A 7,500-nucleotide genomic window follows, 5' to 3' on the forward strand; every position below is an offset into this window, starting at 1 on the left:
TCGGTGACCACGGTACCGACAGCGCTCGAGCAAGCGTCTGCCGATACTATAGAGGAAGCGTTTTCGATCCGTTTCGAAACGTACCTATCCCCCTATAGCGGCGTTTCGAGCACATCGCCCGTTTTCCGTTAACGCTGACGGGACCCTACGCGACTTTCGGTTTTTTCCACTTTTCGTATAGTCCTAGTCAATATAATTTATATCCGTCGATATGATATTGTATCAGACATGAATACGCATATCGATCGATATATTAAAATATTATAGGATAACGTTCTGACAACAGGACGTCTCGATTACAATGTTTATCGGAAAGTGTAGTGAAAATTTGTGTAAGGCCTATACCGCTTTCTCGCCATTACAACATATGAGTTGAGACGGTGAGACGATACTTGAATTAATGGGAGCAAACAGAATTTCGGAAGCGTGATAAAAAATTTTCAAAGAGAAATTTTGGCGAAAATTTCACTATACTTTCCGATATTTTCACCACACTTTCCGTTATTTTCACCACACTTTCCGTTCATGATTATTTTCGCCAAAATTTCCGTCTGAAATTTTTTCTTCACGCTTCCGAAATTCTGCTCGCACCCAGAAGGCAGAGGTAAACTTTCATTACACTTTCCGTTATATTTATGTTTTCACTACACTTTCCGATACTTTTATATTTTCACCACACTTTCCGTTCATGATTATTTTCGCCAAAATTTCCATCTGAAATTTTTCTTCACGCTTCCGAAATTCTGCTCGCTCCCAGAAGGCAGAGGTAAACTTTCATTACACTTTCCGTTATATTTATGTTTTCACTACACTTTCCGATACTTTTATATTTTCACCACACTTTCCGTTCATGATTATTTTCGCCAAAATTTCCATCTGAAATTTTTTCTTCACGCTTCCGAAATTCTGCTGCTCCCAGAAGGCAGAGGTAAACTTTCATTACACTTTCCGTTATATTTATGTTTTCACTACACTTTCCGTTATCTTTTATATTTTCACCACACTTTCCGTTCATGATTATTTTCGCCAAAATTTCCATCTGAAATATTTTCTTCACGCTTCCGAAATTCTGCTGCTCCCAGAAGGCAGAGGTAAACTTTCATTACACTTTCCGTTATATTTATGTTTCACTACACTTTCCGATACTTTTATATTTTCACCACACTTTCCGTTCACGATTATTTTCGCCAAAGTTTCCATCTGAAATATTTTCTTCACGCTTCCGAAATTCTGCTCGCTCCCAGAAGGCAGAGGTAAACTTTCATTACACTTTCCGTTATATTTATGTTTTCACTACACTTTCCGTTATCTTTTATATTTTCACTACACTTTCCGTTATCTTTTATATTTTCACCACACTTTCCGTTCACGATTATTTTCGCCAAAGTTTCCATCTGCAATATTTTCTTCACGCTTCCGAAATTCTGCTCGCTCCCAGAAGGCAGAGGTAAACTTTCATTACACTTTCCGTTATATTTATGTTTTCACTACACTTTCCGCTACTTTTAAATTTTCACTACACTTTCCGTTTTCTTTTATATTTTCACTACACTTTCCGTTCGGGTTATTTCGCCAAAATTTCCATTTCAAATTTTTATTTCACGCTTCCGATATTCTGCTTGTTCGCGGAAGGCAGAGGTAAACGTTCACTACACTTTCCGTTATCTTTTATATTTTCACTACACTTTCCGTTATCTTTTATATTTTCACTACACTTTCCGTTCGGGTTATTTCGCCAAAATTTCCAATTCAAATTTTTATTTCACGCTTCCGATATTCTGCTTGCTACCGGAGGGCAGAGGTCGATTAAGTTTGACGATAGTCGTGTCACTAAGTGTTCTGGCGATGTTCTAAATTTACTGTAGTCTCTGGAGATACCCTACATTTTGTTTTATAAAAGAGAAGACATTAGTAGATCAAGATGTTCACATGATGTGGTGCTTGCTGCTGCTGCAGGTTTTTCCGGGTTTTCCTGCAGCTGAAAAAGCAAATGCGCCACTGGAATCATCAATGAAGTCGCCCCTCCGGAGCGTCAATTAAATTTTGTTGTTTCATAATTTCATGATTTGTATTACTTTCTTGACCTGAGACTTACTTCAAAAATATAAAAAATACACACGAATTCATTTCATAAGCTTTTGTGGTTCTGAAAAGAACCTTTTTTTTATGGAAACGGTAAGGACAATACAGGGGGAGGCATTAAATTCAACCGCCAAATCCGTACAAGGTTCGACCTTGCCTTTTCAGGGCGTATACAACATCCATGGCTGTGACGGTTTTGCGTTTCGCATGTTCGGTATATGTTACGGCATCTCTGATAACATTTTCGAGAAATACTTTGAGTACTCCACGAGTTTCTTCGTATATCAAACCCGAAATACGTTTAACACCACCTCGACGGGCTAATCTTCTAATGGCAGGTTTCGTTATTCCTTGGATATTATCACGCAATACTTTACGATGACGTTTCGCTCCTCCTTTTCCTAAACCTTTACCTCCCTTGCCACGACCAGTCATTTCGAATGTTAAGAATAAATTATATACTGCACGATACGAATGAAATACTGTTAGTGATACTAACGACAGACTTCGACTAAAGTTCTACACCGAACTCGGTCGGGTTTTGTTAAATTTCATGACTCCGCCCACAACTGGAAATCGGACCAATGGCGTCTCGTCTAGATGGTATATAATAGTTGGCGTGTATAAGCCGACTCAGTTCATATGTTGTCCGTCTATCGTTCGGTATACATTTCGTTCGTTACAATTCGCAATAGGTTTTGAAAATGGCTCGTACCAAGCAGACCGCTCGTAAATCGACTGGAGGTAAAGCTCCGAGAAAACAATTAGCTACTAAAGCAGCTCGCAAAAGTGCACCGGCTACGGGAGGTGTTAAAAAACCTCATCGTTACAGACCCGGTACTGTTGCTCTCCGAGAAATTCGACGTTATCAGAAGAGTACTGAATTGTTGATTAGGAAATTACCCTTTCAACGTTTAGTTCGAGAAATCGCTCAAGATTTCAAAACCGATTTACGATTCCAAAGTTCAGCCGTCATGGCTTTGCAAGAAGCTAGCGAGGCGTATTTGGTAGGACTCTTCGAAGATACGAATTTGTGCGCCATTCACGCCAAGCGCGTTACCATTATGCCCAAAGACATTCAGTTAGCAAGGAGAATACGCGGAGAACGAGCTTAATTTCATATATATATATCCCAATATATATTGAAAATATATACAAAAAAAAGGTTCTTTTCAGAACCACAAAATGCAATTGATGAAAGAATTCGTTTATCGATAGATATGAATGAATGAATGAATGAATGTATGATATTTTCAATAACTCGCATCACGTAAATATTAAATCACGGGTGTTTGCAGAACATGTTCAGTATGATCCAAATATGGATTATAATACTGAAATTTTTTACTTTCCGAAACGAATCTTTCGAAAAGATCATTTTTAGAAACGGCTGAGATAAATAACGAAAAACAAGCGATCACTGAATGAAAGATCGCTCATAACATCACCATCTTTTCGTAAATTTCCTCTGATTCATATTTTTGAATACCTGGCATAAATCTCGAGTGACTTTTTGTAATATACCCTATACCAAAAATGAATCGTTCTCGAGATATTCGATCGTTTATACAGAAAAAGTAGGTATTATTCGGTTCTCGAGCCATTTCCCTATAAAATTGAAAACAAGTCTCATAGAATACATAAGCTATTATTGATTCATCAAAATATTACATTCCGTCGTCTTGTAGGAGGAGTAACATTTCCAAAATGATGAACGAGGTATTAGGAGTCGATGAGTAATTCTGAAGATATAAAAATCAGTGATTTCTCAAATGGAACACCCTTAGTTTGGAAATCTCGAAATGATTTTGACTCATTTTCCTGAAACGATCCCAATATCAGAAAATAAGTCAACTGTTCACAAGACATATTTCAATGAAATAGAAAGACAGAGCAATATTTTTTAATTTTTACTCTTTTACGAAATTATTCGATTCATATCAATTCGATAGTCGGCGGCGGCGGCGGAAGAAATATTATTTATCTATTTTTTTTCTGTTTATAGGGATAGGCTAGGTAGGTAGTTCTGACTATTTATTTATATATTTGTTGGACAGTTGAATTATATACGAATTCTTGTAAAAAAAATTGTGGCCCTGAAAAGGGCCATTTGTTTTCTTAGACTTCGTCGCCGGAGAGAGAAGTCAACTGATAGAAGAATTTACTTCTTCTTTTTTGGAGAGGCAGCTTTTTTGGCTTTCGGAGAAGATGCCGATGCAGGGGTCGCTTTCGCGGTTTTCGGTTTGGGTGCTTTCGGCTTTTTTGTTGGTCCTTTGTTAGTTTTCTTTGCTTTCGAAGGAGACTTGGTTTTACTAGCAGAAGTCGCGGACGAAACCTTAGAAGCGACGGTCTTTTTATCCTCGGCAGTTACCTTTTTAGGCTTGGCTGCGGCAGCCGCTTTCTTTTCCGGAGAGGCTTTCTTACCTTTCGGTGATGCAGCAGCCTTCTTGCCGGTTTTAGCTTTTTCACCAGCTACGCGTTTAACGGGAGTTTTTTTGGCCTTCGCACCGGCCGTACCGGACGTTTTCTTTTCGGTAGCCGACGGTTTTGCCGAACCAGAAGATGCCGATGCCAATTTGAACGACCCCGATGCACCTTTTCCTTTAGTTTGTACTAATGATCCGGAAGCAACCGCAGATTTAAGATATTTCTTGATGAAAGGTGCCACTTTTTCTGCGTCAGCCTTATAATTCGCCGCAATATATTTTTTTATGGCTTGTAAAGAGGAACCACCCCGTTCCTTCAATCCTTTAATAGCGTTATTAACCATTTCCGACGTAGGTGGGTGAGAAGGTTTACTTCTTGGATTTTTAACTTTCTTTTCTTTCTTCGCAGTAGACTGTGCCTGCGGCGACGAAGATGAATTAGCCGAAGCCGAAGAATTCTGATTTTCTATGTCTGCCATAGTAAAAAAACAACTGACAATATATTCTCGGAAGATAGATGCTACACTCGTTAGGCGTCTAGAGAGAATGATGTAGTCCTCTGGTGTTCCGTTTGTTTAAATATTCTGGGTCGAAGCACAGGCGGACGGGAGACTGAACGCTCGACATTCTCGTTAGACACGATATTGACGGCTTCCATTCTGCTGTCGAAATGTTCGCATCAACTTCTTTACGAAATCAATGCCGGTTTCCTATTTAGACTTCGACTAGCACAATAACGTGGATAGATTCTACGTATTCCGAAAATATTTTCTGATAAGAAAAAGCTAATATTAAACCTCGACAACTCACAGTAAATTACAATGAAATATGAAGTATTGATGATTTTGACGTAACTCCAGACAATTCCTTTCCGAAAATACTCGTAATCGATGATCTGGAAGGAACCTTCGAATAAATATCATAGGCGCGACTGTCTATAGAAACATGATACATTAGCCGATAATACTCGATAAATACACGAGTGAATAGGGGCATCGAAGAGACCTCGTGTCTACCTTCATACACGACTATAACCAAGAACCGACGCTTCTAATAGCATCAACATTTTCAAAAATTATCCCTATAAAAGTGTTCGATGAAAACGGCATTCGAATAATAACGAACGTTATTAATGTTATATTCGATAAGATATAATCATCGTAATATACTTTCAATAAAAAGGTCGATACTACAACACGAACGAACGAACGAACGAACGACGATACTGTGAGCTCTATCTATAACGGAGTAATACACACCCACCCCCACCCGAAATATATAAATCGTCAATGTTATAGTCGAAATCAGAAATGCTAATCATAAACGTTTTTAGACAACATATTAGCACGTAAATAAAAAACACGTTAAAAAATAACATAAGTAATAGAGTACATGACTAGTATAACAGTAACGAACGTTAACTTTTTAGGTTGATAGGTAGGTAAGCACCATCTAAATATAGGTGGCAAAATTATTTATTATCATCGCGCGTTTCACGAAAGGAGGTAACAATGTACTGATAACAAGGCAACCCAACCGAGTGAGACCTAGCGCCCTAGCAAAAATAAATTATCATTCAGCGTCGAAACGATATTGTAAGAATTCTTTCATAAATATTTTGTGGTTCTGAAAAGAACCGTTTTTTTTTAAGAATGTATATCGTAGACCGGAATAAGTAAATTATTTCGAACTGGTATATTTCGTAACTGCTTTGGTGCCTTCGCTGACGGCGTGCTTCGCCAATTCACCAGGAAGTAACAGACGTACTGCAGTCTGAATTTCTCTGCTCGTAATAGTCGATCGCTTGTTATAATGAGCAAGACGGGAGGCTTCCGCTGCGATACGCTCAAATATATCATTTACGAAACTGTTCATGATGCTCATCGCTTTACTGGATATTCCGGTATCGGGATGGACTTGTTTCAATACTTTGTAGATATAAATTGCGTAACTTTCCTTCCTCCTCCTCTTCTTTTTCTTATCGGTCTTCGATATATTCTTTTGGGCCTTTCCGGCCTTCTTCGCAGCCTTTCCACTAGCTTTGGGTGGCATTCTGAAAATTTAATTTCGTCAATATCAAACAAACAAGTACTATCGTGCAGGTTTGCTTTCGACTCAATGTAAAAGACGCCACTCTGTCGTCACTATTTCAGATAGTAACTGGAACTCTAGTAGGCTCCGCCCACCGGAAAGTTGAGCGTTCGAGAACGCCCATTGGTCGGTAGGACGGTATTAATACAGGTCGATTCTATATAGAAATCATTGTATAGAAAGCTACTGTTAGAGCAACATCGAATAATTCTCAGTGAATTCTTTAAATTTATCCGATATATAATACTAATCTACGATTCGACATGTCTGGACGTGGAAAAGGAGGTAAAGTTAAGGGAAAGGCAAAGTCCCGTTCCAGTCGGGCTGGACTCCAATTCCCAGTAGGACGTATTCATCGACTCCTTCGTAAGGGAAATTATGCCGAACGAGTTGGTGCCGGCGCCCCGGTTTACTTAGCCGCAGTAATGGAATATTTGGCAGCTGAAGTCTTGGAATTGGCCGGTAATGCGGCTCGCGATAACAAAAAAACCCGTATCATTCCTAGACATTTACAGCTGGCCATTCGAAACGACGAAGAACTCAATAAATTGTTATCAGGAGTAACCATTGCTCAAGGTGGTGTTTTGCCCAATATTCAGGCGGTTTTGTTACCGAAAAAAACCGAAAAGAAGGCATAAGTACACATTTCCTGAGAGAGGAAAGCGACAAATAAAATATCGGCCCTTATCAGGGCCACAACGATTTTCTCTAATGAATTCGACAATTGCATATATTTTTTTTTATTTTCTTGTCATCGCTTTTCGATACAATTGTTGACGCAGCACGATATGCGATTGTTTCTTTCTTGCTTGCGCATATTTACGTATACATGTATACATGATTAATAATATTATTATTGTTCAACTTCTTATTTTCGTGCCGAAACAAGTGATTTCTATTT

The sequence above is a fragment of the Leptinotarsa decemlineata genome, unplaced genomic scaffold (genome assembly GCF_025532065.1).
Source record: "Leptinotarsa decemlineata unplaced genomic scaffold, Ldec_3_MD MMD2_tig00026342_RagTag_RagTag, whole genome shotgun sequence".
NCBI classification, from domain to species: Eukaryota; Metazoa; Arthropoda; class Insecta; order Coleoptera; family Chrysomelidae; genus Leptinotarsa; species Leptinotarsa decemlineata.